This window comes from Anopheles coluzzii, chromosome 3, assembly GCF_943734685.1.
Source record: "Anopheles coluzzii chromosome 3, AcolN3, whole genome shotgun sequence".
NCBI lineage: Eukaryota > Metazoa > Arthropoda > Insecta > Diptera > Culicidae > Anopheles > Anopheles coluzzii.
Window position 1 is genome coordinate 46,980,801 of NC_064671.1, and position 12,800 is coordinate 46,993,600.

General features: G+C 43.1%; 1 protein-coding gene across 7 annotated transcripts in view; it reads left to right on the top strand.

Moving 5' to 3' along the window:
• Positions 1-2,374: 2,374 nt before the first annotated feature.
• Positions 2,375-12,800, top strand: part of LOC120955045 (phospholipid-transporting ATPase VD) — a 34,598-nt gene continuing 24,172 nt past the window's right edge. For 2 of the 7 annotated variants that reach the window (XR_005751763.2, XM_040375515.2), the window contains exon 1: positions 2,375-2,588. The gene's annotated coding sequence lies outside the window, so the exon portion shown is untranslated. The other 5 variants (XR_005751760.2, XM_040375514.2, XR_005751761.2 and 2 more) reach the window with 4 other exon arrangements.

Consider the following 12,800-nt stretch of genomic DNA (forward strand, 5'->3'; position numbering starts at 1 on the left):
AACTTGTAAGTCTTTTTTACTAAATTGCGCAGAAAATAAATTACAATATGTTTTAATGTGACTATTTGTTGAAGCTGAGATCAAGTTGCTTATAGGTTCCTACCACAGAGCGTTTCTACATACACCGAGTTTGCAGCTGAGAGATGGCTGTGAGGGTATTGACAACCGGTTTCTCACGCTGGTGTGTGTAGAAGCTCTGAAAAGCGCCGAGATGAGACTTTTAAAGTGATGTTGAAAAAATCCATTTTAATCGTTAAAATGAAGCCAAAAAAGTTTCTTTTACTTTTTAATAATATATCTACAATTATTAGACGGCAAAAATGCAAACTATAATTGATCGTTCGCCATAAACTGCCAATTCATTTTTTCTCAGCTCTATCGTTCTTTGCATGCCGAGGAGAATTCTCTCGCCGAAAAAGCTGTCAGTCGCTGTCAAAGCATGTTGTCAGTTATTTTCTTAGCTGCTTTCTCGCAAGGATAATGTATTTAGAAGGTTGATTTTTATCGCTTTTGCTGGGCGACATTGTGGGGGACATCTGTCACTCTCTGCATACAAATTTCATTACCCCGCACCAGCCCTCCCCGATTTTTATACCAGAGCCCCCGGAGGAGAAATGTCAAGTCGAGAAATGTCATTTTGCTCTGAACAACTTCACCTTGTCATTTATAACACCTTGCTTTCTCGGTGTATGTAGAAACTTTTGACAGGAACTGTAATCTTTTGACAGGAAGTTTACGCTCTCCCATACAAATCAAGCGTAAACTTTTTGAGTTTACGCTTCGTGTGACGCCCGTATCAAACTGATTTGAGGCTGTTTAACGAAAAATCGTTCCCATATCGTACTTTGTACCTGATAAAGAGATAAGAGGTATTTTACGGAACTATGGCGCTTTTTAACAAGCATTCGGTACTCTTTGGTATTAGACCGCTGCCTAAACGGAATATAGAAAGACTTCGTTTAGCAGACGGCAAACGACTCATGCATTCTAAAAATAGCAAAAAAGCTGGTGGCGCTCTCTGTTGGTGGGATACCCCAACCAGTTGAGCTTCATCGCTTGGAGGAGAGCTTTCTCATTTCCTCTGTACTGTAGTATGATTTCGCATTGAAGTTATGCATCGCTAGAACTAGAACGGCGATAAGATTGTTTAAATACTGAACTCGATTGTTGATACCCACGTATCTGACCACACGACCATTTATATAGATTTTTGCTCTGAAAGTTAGAAGGCTATATAGGTCATGAAGATGAAACTTGTCGAAACACATTGCAAGAAAAGGATAGCAATATAATGATGAGTTGTAATACGCCATCTATTGATCAAACCAATGAAGCTGTGGAGCTTTCATTTTTTTATATGGATATTCAATTTTCCAGTCGTTTAAGCTTAATATGTGGCGCTTGGGATGTGTATGGTTCATGATGGAACTTGAAGGCTTGTTAAGAAAGCGTACGGAGCTTGGTGGAACTTTATAGCTTTTTAATGCATGACATCGATACAAGGTGGTTCTTGTCAAATTGTCAAAGTCTGACGCCGGCAATCATCTCATTGCTGCTGCACAAGTTAGATTAGTTCTTTGAAGAAGGGATTTTGAGGGAAGTAATTGTGATTGTACAGTAAATTGTGATACGTTTCCTGTAATTTATAAATATTAACGATTTAAAAATAAACACATGTACACAAACAAAACAAATCCTGTTTTTTATTTCATCAATGATGCTTGCTCTGAAAATAATACGCAAAGAAAAATAATACCCGGCACCGTGGCATAAGGAAGCTGCTTAGGCGCTATTTAGAAGGACCACCTGGAACTTTGATGCTGTCTATCTACTGCAAAAGGCGAATTCAAGCAGCTATTTTTAGCTTGCCAAAATTTGCTGCTTAAGCAAATATGGCTATTTGGGGCGGTGCTTTGATCGTCGGTACTTTGATGCTGTTTATCTACTGCAAAAGGCGAATTCAAGCAGCGATCTTTAGCATGCTAAAATTGGCTGCTTAAGCAATTTTGGCTATTTGGGCCAGTGAAGCAAAAAAGTGGCCAGTGGATCGGATGGGTTTCCCCATTTGGGGTTTGGGTAGAGAGCTTGAGTCGTTTAGAACCCATTTAGTGATCGGTTAGTGAATTTGTGGCACTTGGGATAGCAAATAAATCTGTAAGATTAAATAAAATTATATGTTTGCGAGTTTCAGAGTGTTTATAAAAGACTTTAAGGACAACATTAAGATAAAATAATTGTTTCAATCTAATGATCCAAAGTCAATGTGAATATTGAAGTCACCTTTGGGCCCATAAAGTAAAGTGCTGAAGCGACAATTCAATCTGTCAAAATCGCCCGGTTCTTGGTCATCGACTGTCAAATCGACCGCAATGGCAGCACCTTGCTGGCCTATATTGAGTGTGTGCATTTGACGATGTCGCTGGTATTCATCGGATGGTGGAAGTTTAAGTTTGTCGTGCGCTGAGGGACTGTGTTAGTTTTCAAGTTTTCCATACTTCCTGCTGTGTTACCGTGTCTGTTGTCGTATTTGTTTTACCCATCTTACGTTGCTCGTGCTCGAGTTACAGTTTAAGTTCCGGAAACGAAAAGTAAGCTAAACGCAAATGCCTTCGCTGCCGTCGTTCACGGGTGCAGTGGCCGTTTTAACCGTTATGTCTGCGGGCCAATGCTAGCCCAGCAAAGCGTAGTGACGAAGAAAGTAAGCCATTCTGTGGATCAGCTCTCACGGCTATTTTAATTACTCGCCCCAGCCCCAGAACAGGTGCTTTGTTTACAACGATCGGTGTGTAAAAGTGCAAATTTAGTTCGGTGATCATGGCGAAAAGTGGCTTCTTGCATATGGCAAAAGTCCTTGTGGTTTTACGCTGAGGTAAAGGTGGCAAACGAAAGGCAAAGCAGTCGTGGAATCGTTCACCCACTTCAGTGCAAAAAAAAATCGCTAGAAGCATAAGAGAAAAAAATCCGTGTGTTTCTTTGTACGTGTTTGTGTGAGTCGCTGTAAGTGTGTGTGTGTGTGTTCGTGTATGTGTGTGTGCGGCCTTTGGCTTTCCTACGTCTGCTGTGTGATTCACGCACATGGGCTGGATGCTGAACGGTTCGATGGTCTCTAGCTCGCTCCATCAGCCGTCCACGTTGCTGCGGGCGTCTCTGTCGTTTTCTTCCTTTTGGTTATCCACGATTTCTCCGGCTGTTCATCTCTTGTGTGATGGTATGGTTGGCGCGATGTGATGGTATTGGATGCTTCCTCCGATGCTCCGAAACCGTACGGGGAGAATAAAGGCAGCCAACACACATACCAAACACTGCTACATTCAAGCATCTAAGCGTAGGAGCGGAGTTGGCTGGAGATTGTGAAACGGTATAGAACAATAACAGATCGCCACGACCGCAACTATTCAGCTAGAAGCGAGACCACATCACGGAACGGCAGTGTTATTACTCTGTGGTTTGTAAACTTGTTGCTGGACTTTTCCGTCCAAGCACTACTGCAATACTTTCCTTACTATGTCCAGTAAGCTCAAGTTGCCTTCGTATATCGCTTATAACTTTTCTAAATATATTGATGAGATTGTCGGAGGGTATCGTATTACATTCCAAAAGTCATGTAACTCAACCCAAAAATCCCTTTTTCCCTTGCCGGAGCTGCGATTGCATTATTATGTAGGTCTGGCTTCGACTATTGAGGTGAGCTGGTTTTTATCAGATAACCGTTATCTTACCCAGCAATACACTCGAGATTGCTTCCCAAACAGAGAGCATCATACGGATTGCCGCTCTTGCAAGTGTCTGCAAGTAGGTTTGTTCTGTCCGGCCAAGCCAAGGTGCCATATAGCTCGCAGTTTGTGAGCTTCAATTGCTTCTAGGTGTAATACTCTCGTACGTGCAATAAGATATTTGCTCTTCTTTATTGCAGCACCAGAAGCGAATAATTCCATTTTTGCTACAATTATGTTCCGATAGGAAGCAATCTTTAACGGGACAAATCACATTTTATCCACATAAAAATGGAGCAAAGCTCTTGTTTCTTTTCCTATCTGACACGACAAATGCTATTGAACGCTTGTCACTTGCTTTATGAAGTATTGTTCCATGTGCGAATATTTCTGTACTAAAAGTGCCCTTCAAGATCAGCTGATAGAATACTTCTCGGATTGGGCGCTTAATTTTGGGTACATACAAACTGTAATTAATTTCCCCTTGACTGTCCTCGGCAGCCTAAATCCCCTTGCGGCGCACATTTATCGCCTCCATTGGCAGTTATGAACGGGGACCAAGTTTCCTGACCTTTCGGTTAACGTGCATGCTACAATGATCATGCTACTATGATCGCGCTGCCGTGTGTCGTTGCTTGGATGCCGATTGTTTCGCTCCCGCCTGCTTTGTAAAATGGTTGTGTTAAATGGCAAGAACAACTGTACGGGTTTTTGCGGAGTCTGTTTCACGATATCGTGTTTCGTTTCTCTTTGGTTGTGTGCTACCAGCATGGCCTTAGCAACGCGAGCGAATGCGTTTCCAAAGGGGGTGGCAAGAAGGTGTCTGTATGTGTGTGTGTGTGTGGGCTATCTTTGAACATTCTTGTGTGCACCGCCCAAGACGCGACAGCTGTTCTCATTTAATGTTTATTTGCAGTTATCATTCTCGCTCCCGGCATTAGTCAAGAAAGGCTATTCCGGTTTCAGTATGAACTTTGGCGCCCCGTCAAGCGGCCAGTCTAGCCAAGGCAAACAATTCTGCACGCTTCTGAGTTCCAATACTGTTTCCAGCTTGTAGGCAAACTTATTTATTTTTCTAATCTATCACTAAAAGTCCCAGTATGTAAATGTAGATCGTGCTTAAGATCGTATCGCAGTAGAACTTACCAGTTCTACTAGCAGGAAACTACAAAGAACCGAGCATTAATTTATTTTTTTCTACCCACGTACTTGAGCCAGCAACGTCGTATCAGGCAGGCTCGGAAACACTAAGCAAGCATTCGCGGTGTGGTGTGCCATTTTTGCCTCACCCGAGGACCCAAGGTGGACAACTTTCTGTGTGCTGTGAATAATATTCCGTGCAAAACTGGGCAACTTTTGAAACCCTTGTGCCTAGGGGTGGCAAGTTCCGACAAAAACGCGAACCGGACCTTTTCAAGGCTTGACCAGCAGCATTTGGACACAGCCACTTCTCGCTGTCCATGTGTAGTGTCTGTTGTTTTTTTTTTGCTATACCCTTTTGCTCCGTGTTTGTGCAAATGCTACATGCTACATGTGATCATTGATAGCAGCATACTCGTGGAACTGATTTATCAATGCGATCCATTAATGTAATAGAACAACTCCTTGACTTGGCTGCCGCAACTCCAAGTGGTCGCCTTTTGATCGCAATCATCCTCATCTGGTACAGAATTGGTATGGCACATCTGCCTGCATATGGTTTAAAGCAACCGTGCTGTGATTTGCCATTCGGCCTGGAATGCGCTTCAACAAATCAGCGGAATCGTCCGGGGGCGCGCACATGTACACTTTGGCACGAATGGTTGTGTCAAGGCAAATCAATTGGATGCACTTTGAAAACGCTTGATTTTCAATTAGTACGTTATCGCCTGTTACCCTCTACCCTCGGTCTGCTGTGTACAAAAGGAAGCGGAAGAGGGAAAACAGCATACACACGCCTCATGAAGAGATTGCAATTCGATACCAGTGATTGCAACTCTTTTGATTGATTTTACACCACTCCCCTCCGCACCTTCTTGGCGGTGTCGTTATCGCTGTTTGTTTCCGACCAGTCGAATGAGCTTGTGTGTGCGTGTGTGTGTGGTCTTTGTGCATGTGTATGTGCGCTTTTCTTTGCCCCTTGCAAGATGCTGCTCATGATGGGAAGAAGCATAGGTGTTGTGTAGATGTGTGGTGTATGTGTCGGATATGATGACCACGGTCTTTCCGCTGAAGGAAGCCAATTTCCATTGAAAGTTCAGATGCATGTTTTCGGTTTCACAGCCACTACAGGAGGATGGTGGTTGGCTGGGTGGTAGCATTTCTTGTTTGCTACCGATGATCATCTTTCAACACACCTACCAACCCTCCCCGCCCGGGACGAATAGAAAGGGGTATTTGTTATAACATCCGATGCCTGTGCGTAAGAAAGCGCCTCCGTCTAATGTTTGATTGGCTATCTTTTTCTCTTTTTCTTTGCTAATCTATTTTACATAGCGTTAGTCTTAGCCCCCGCCGGCGGACTTGCGAGTGTGAAAGGAAAATTAATTCATTTTTCCATCTCAGGCAAAAAAAAAACCCATTCATGCAGTATGTATGTGTGTGTGTGTTTGTGTTCTTTTTCCATAACGGTAGCCTTTTCGATTCCTATGCCTCTCTATTGGACCATTGTTCCTCCTTGCCATCGGTTGTCTGCGAGCGAGTTTCTTGGGCCGTTTGTCTGCTCGCTGTGTGTGAATTTGTTTTGATTTTTTGCACAACAATTGAATCTCACGCGAATGCACATTATAGCTGGCTCTAGTGGTATGTTCTTTTGCTATTTGTATGGGGGTGCGTGTTTCGTCAAACACAATGTTTGCCTTTTAATGTTGCTTCAAGCACGCACACCAACGCGCACAAATAGCACAAATACTACTCGCACAAAATACTCACCAGGTAGAGTAGCATGTGATTGATTGTTTTAGGTGTATGGCTTATCTTCCAATTTATGTTGCAACACTTCAACCATAAGGTACGAACCAAATTAAAGAGCGAAGGCTTGGTTCCCTCATTGCAACTGTACGTAGATACATTTGGCACAATGAGAAACTAAGTTACGCGAACAATCGAAAGTCATTCTTGTCTGTTTTAAATTCTTCTCCGTAGTGGTTGTAGTTAACCAAAATAATCATTATAGATAAACATGGTAACGAGTAGAGTGATGCTGCTCATGTCAAACGACGTCATGTCCTACCGGCTTCTTAAACCCACCTTGAACACAACGAATCACGTCGGTGCTGGTCGGCATTTCCAAAATAGCAAAAATTAACTGGAAAAACATTTTCGCTCAACATATGTTTGTGATGAGATTTTTGCCATCTTATTTACTAACACGTTAGTTCCAGGTGTGCGTTTTTTTTTTTTGTTGCTGTTGCTTTCCGTTCAGGTGTATTACTAATCAGAAATAAATTCCAATATGGTTTGCCTCTCTTGTGCGCTCTCCTTTTTGCTACGCATGAAATCAGGAAAGATTTTCCACACTTGGCCAAAAGCCGTAAACTAATCACGCCCGCACCATTAGCAGCACACTACCCTAGCCCCAGCAAGTGGGAAACCCCATATGAATTTGAACAGTATGTATCGATTTTGCTGTGAAGCTTTGTGGCACGAATAAAGCGCACTTTTATGGGGAGGTTATGGAGAAGGAGGAGGAGGCGGAGGAGGAGGCCAGCACATCGGCGGAAAGGAACGGACTTCCGTTATTCTGAGGTTCCGGTACGTAGATTTGACTGATGAGTTTCGGTCCGTAACCATATCGGACAATAATCTGATAGCTGTGGCATGTGGTTGGCGGCTAGAATGAACGCGTGTGCACTTGTTATTGTTGGGTGTGTATGTGTGTGTATGTAAGCCCGCCGTTTACTACTGAAGGAGGATGATCAGGCCGGAGCATTGAATCGTTAGAAATTAGATCGGTGCGGGAAGCGGGGTTGACTAGAAGAACGGTGAGGGCGCAGAGGTGTAGCCAAGAACGCAGCTTTCTTTACAACACAAAGGCTAATGGAGGATGATGGGTTGCATGATTTAAGTGGAAATTATTGTGCACACATTACCAGCTTACGCATTTCCCAGTGGGGAGATTTGGTAAACAAAAATATTTCGTTGTTGCTCTCAAAAGTGTATGTGATCCACTTATAATGTCCGTAAAGAGGCGTCCTACGTGATCTACTCAATAAAGATCTTGTTATCCGCCAAACAGGAAATCAAATTATCATCTTTTTTTTCTTTTAATGTTCTATTCCTTTGTGGTTCTTTTTTATTCGGTGTGTAGCATGATAAATTTATTTTTTTGTTTTTGTTAAATTTATAATTCTTGGTGTAGTTCTTTGATTTGTAAATTTAAATGAGACTTAATCTCAAGCCGAGAAGAATGATCTCTTTTCACATATTTTATGAGAAACGGTACTGATGTCTGAAGAATTTCTCAAGACAACAAAAGACAAACGATAACATTCCACGACAAACTAAGATTGGAAGCGAGTGCGTGAATAGTCGTCGTCTCGGTACAGTCGCACCATAGGATCAATCAAAAATAGAAAGCGAGACTGGGTGGATTCTCCTTAGCCAATCGCTACTACCAAGCCGAAATACGCACCACATTCGATTAAATTTAGATAAATTGTGTTGTATTTTCTTTCCGGATTGCCTTGCCTCTTGCGACGCTGATGCGCGCGGACGACATTGAGCGCTGTTCCAATTCAAGTGAAACGAATGCGCTACCTACCGCCCCCCCCCCCCCCCCCGCTCCTTCGACGGTTCCACTGCATGGCCATTTTGGGGGATTTAATTAAGTCGGCTGGATGTTTTTGTTGCTTGTTGACTTCTGTGTCCAACGTTGGTGTTTTTTCCTCCCCTCCCCGATTGTGCTTCTCTTGCAAGCTGGCCAGTCAAGGAAAGGTCGTTACTTCTGAAATCTGCATGGCTAACAGTTTTTGCCGGCTTATGCACGATTTTGTTTGTTTAAACATGGTATTTCTGTGCCAGGTAGACGTGTAATGTTGAAAGATGGTTGTTGTAACATCTCTGATATAAGTTATTCTATATTATAAAGGATTTCGCCTGTGTGTGTATTCCTTTTCTACTAATTGTATTATTGTATTTGTAACAGATTTCTTCATTCATTGAAGAGTATGCTTAATGTAGCTTTTAGTGGAATGAATGAATCCCACTCACGATTAGCAGATTATTGTCATAGTTTTCTTGCCTTTTGTCTGATCGTGTCGGTGGACGTGATGTACAGAATTCGTGAAAGGTGAAGGTACGCGCCATCTTGGTGGGAACAACGTCATCCATCAGTAATTTGTTCATTTGTTTTACCCGTAGCGTTTCGCTGGTGCCTAGGCGATGCGAAAACAGAGAGAGATGTTTATAAATTAATATCTCATCCAAAGGCCAACCATCGTAAAGCACAGCATGACATTTATTCGGCAAAAGTAAGTTGCCACAACGGTGGATCACCTTCTCCTGGTTGCTTCCCTGTAGCGTCTTGTACGCTTCCAACAATGCCCACCATGCCTGTCATCCCCAAAACCGACGAGCGATTGGGTGAAATCATATGTTTTCTCCCACTCCACAGTGCTGCCAGTCACAAACGAACGCACACTTTGACAGCGATCGTGTGTGACACACACTCTGCACGACGCATAGAATCTGCGCATTGTGAGGATGATGTTGGCGCTTTTTCCTTAAGCGGGCTGAGTCAGCTCAAGCGAGAAGTGTACAACTATTGTAAGGTTTTTGTCCATACCACTACTCCTCTTACTACTACAACTACGAATTATAATATTACATTTGTAGTGGGTAGCGTCGCTGTTGCTTCATTCATACGGCTACGAATCGAAAGTGACGCCAGAGACAGCTGATGAGGATGGTGCGGGATATTGTGGGAGTGGCAGTAGCAACATGAGGGATAGGAAGAGCAATGAAGCTTCAGTATATTGACCAGAAGACCGAGACCGACTGGCGGGGAGTATACATCTCATTAGGCAAGTTTTCTACAACTTCCGTAATAGCGCAACTGCTTCCTTCCGTTACTCGTGCGTTTCCCTTTTTTTGCAAACAAAAATAAACATCTAATTTTGTCTAATTTTTGTCTATATTTTGTTAACGCAGCTTTGCAATAATATAGACTAGAATAAGAGGGTTTGCAAACCTATGGAATGTAATATGAATGTTTTCCGTCCTCAAATGCCTCCAGAACGAAACATACCTGCATAATGCATTCAATGTAATGGTAGTTGTCGGTACCGAGGTCGGTTCTCTAAATGCAAAGCAATGAAAGAAAAAAAGGTTGAAAGAAAAGAAAAAGGGTCGCCCCAATTCGTGGTCAGCATATGCGGGGTGGTGTGTTTGGCTCACAAGGGGGCGGCTGACTTCATCGGCCCGTTAGAAACTAGGTCACTCACCGCGCTCACCGCGGTAGAGTTATGTTGGCCGAGCAAAAATATCACCGGCGAGCGGTGGCAGTAGCATGCGGAACGCTTACGTGGCCGAGAAGGAACGAGAAGGAACGAGCTTGGGTTAGTGGAAACCACCAAAGAAGTGGCAGTAGTAGTAGTAGTAGTAGTGGTGGTGGTGATGATGATGATGATGATGATGGTAGAAGTAGTAGTAGAAGTCATTTCGAGAGGATGGGAAGCATACAACAAACCGTCTTTCAAGGGGTGCTGCCCTCGTCAGAGTCATCGGGTAGGGGGAGTAGGAAGTTCCAAAGATCGGGCCAATGAAGATTTGTGTGTTCGCTCAAGACGGCTGACTGGAAGCAAGGGCTAGGGGATGTCTAGTAGCAGCACACCATTGGCAAATGATGTTATTGTGTTTATGTATCTGTAAGTGTGTGTGTTCAAGTCGCGTTGTCCCATATTGTTGGCGTCTGCAACTTTCCTGCAAGAATAAAAAGGAGGATTGGTTCATTTCAATGTGAATGTTTGTGAAATAAGTGTTTAGTGTACAATAATAATCGCATTTTTGTGATATCTAAAATTATTCTTATTATAAATCTAATAGAATTATAAATGAATAGAACATGAATGACGTTACACACGCTCAGATATCCGATTGATAGTAATGTAGAAATAAATAGCAAAATATTGCTATTGAAATTGAATTGTTTATTTTCTGTTTTGCACAACCATTCTTCCTCTCCATCTTCAGTACAGTACAAAACAATCGTAGGAAACAGGCACAAATTAGTTGCGGTGGTGTGGTTTGCTTTAGTGCACAACCTTTCCCCCATTCCCATTAGTCGGCTAAAGCGGATTTCGCTAAATTCGCATTTAAAATGACGCAAACACATATTTACGGTGTCGCACACAAACGCTTGCCGCGTGCTGTACAGTGACCCTGGCTGGCTGGCTGGCTGGATGAAAAGCCGAAACACCAAGAAGCACTTCGCAACGCCGGACAAATAGGAAGAAGCGGCGACCCATACCGTCCTCGGCAAGGGTGTGGGCCATTTGTTAGAGCGGAACCACACACCCGCGCACACGCCGGTGTTGGTGGTGTAAAGGAAAACGTCATCGCTTTCCCAGCCCCAAAAGTGCGGGTTGGCCAAACAATAAAACGCCACCGCAACAACCGCAGCAAACACGGTGAGCGGGCAATTTGCATGGACCGCTGCTTGATTTCTGTCGAGCGGTGGTGTAAAATAGTCCCCCGATGCTTTGTGTCGCTCATTGCCCGAGTGCCACTACTGTGTTTGTGTTGGTACTGGCAGACCACGGTGTTCCGTTTGGACCACTTCTGGCTGCACGGTAAAACAAAAATACTTAACGATTATGTCGTTTTTTCAAAGACTTCTACATCGAAAGAAAAGGACTTCACTGCGTCTTGAGTATCACTTAATAAGATAGTAGTAAGTAATAAGTAATAAGATATTTGAAAACATACATTTTAGGTTTTTTTTAATTTTCACTTTTGTGTCTTGAAACACTTTTACATTGATCACTTTGCTAAGTGTTTGATATTTATTTCTCCATCGACGCTTTTCGGTGATCTCTCTCTGTCTTTCAGCCATGGTCCTGCGCGGCTGTGAGTGTGTCAATGCTGAGTGTTGTATATCTGCTGAGCAAACATTAAGAAGACAATCGTGAAGTTGTCATTTGCCAGGTGGAACCGGTTTCTATGTCGCGCGGATATTCCCCCAAGCAATGTTTGACCGCGCGGGCCCAACGGCGGGTTAGTGGCCTTGGGGTTTGGAGTTGGATCAGTGCAGCCGGATGGGAGAAAAGAAGTGTTTCTCTTGCCATTTTATTTGACGAATGAGTAATATTCAATCGTCGGAATGAATCGGTTTCACGTTCTACAAAAAGCTTTTACCAACTTTTACGGATCTGTTAGAGAATGAGAGAAAGAGAGAAAGAGAGATAGAGGGGCGTTTAAGAAAGTTTTCCCTTCTTCATTTGGGGTTTCATTAAAGATGGGGGTCTTGTGGGTACGGTTGCGATTTAAAGCAAACCGTGACAATCCCATCTTTTTCGGGTCTGGTTTGGACGTTCAACCTCCCACGGGTGTGTGTGTGTGTGTCGGTTGGGGGTAAACCGTGTCGCGATGAGATTGACTGTACTAAATCCATCGCATTTTCGGCCAACACGACGACGATGTTTGAACACTGTTTTTTTTTGCTGTTTCTTTACTGTAACATTCACTTCCTACCCCTAAGTGGACCAACCCAGCAGAAACAGCAGTAGCAGCCAGCTGTATTGGCGGCAGCAGCGTACACAGCGTTCGTCGTGTTCCACTTTTCTTAACTTTAGTGAAAACAGAAACCCTGGAACGACGACAACCTTAATCCGGTGTGGTTGAGGTGGCCGGAAGAAAGATACAGCAAAAAATATAGTACAAATCACTGTTTAAAGAGCGTGTGAGTGAATGAGTTAAGCTGGTGGTGTAGTAAGGTGAAAGAGCGTGAAAGAGAGATTAAAGCAATGATGATGTGTTTTACCTCACGGCTGAAGTGAAAATTGGCACTATTTGTGTTGTTGTTGCTCTTGATTATTAACGTATTTCGAAGGTCGACCATACTTATATGGAAAAAGGTTTTTGTTTTTAAATCAAATTTAAATGTGTCTT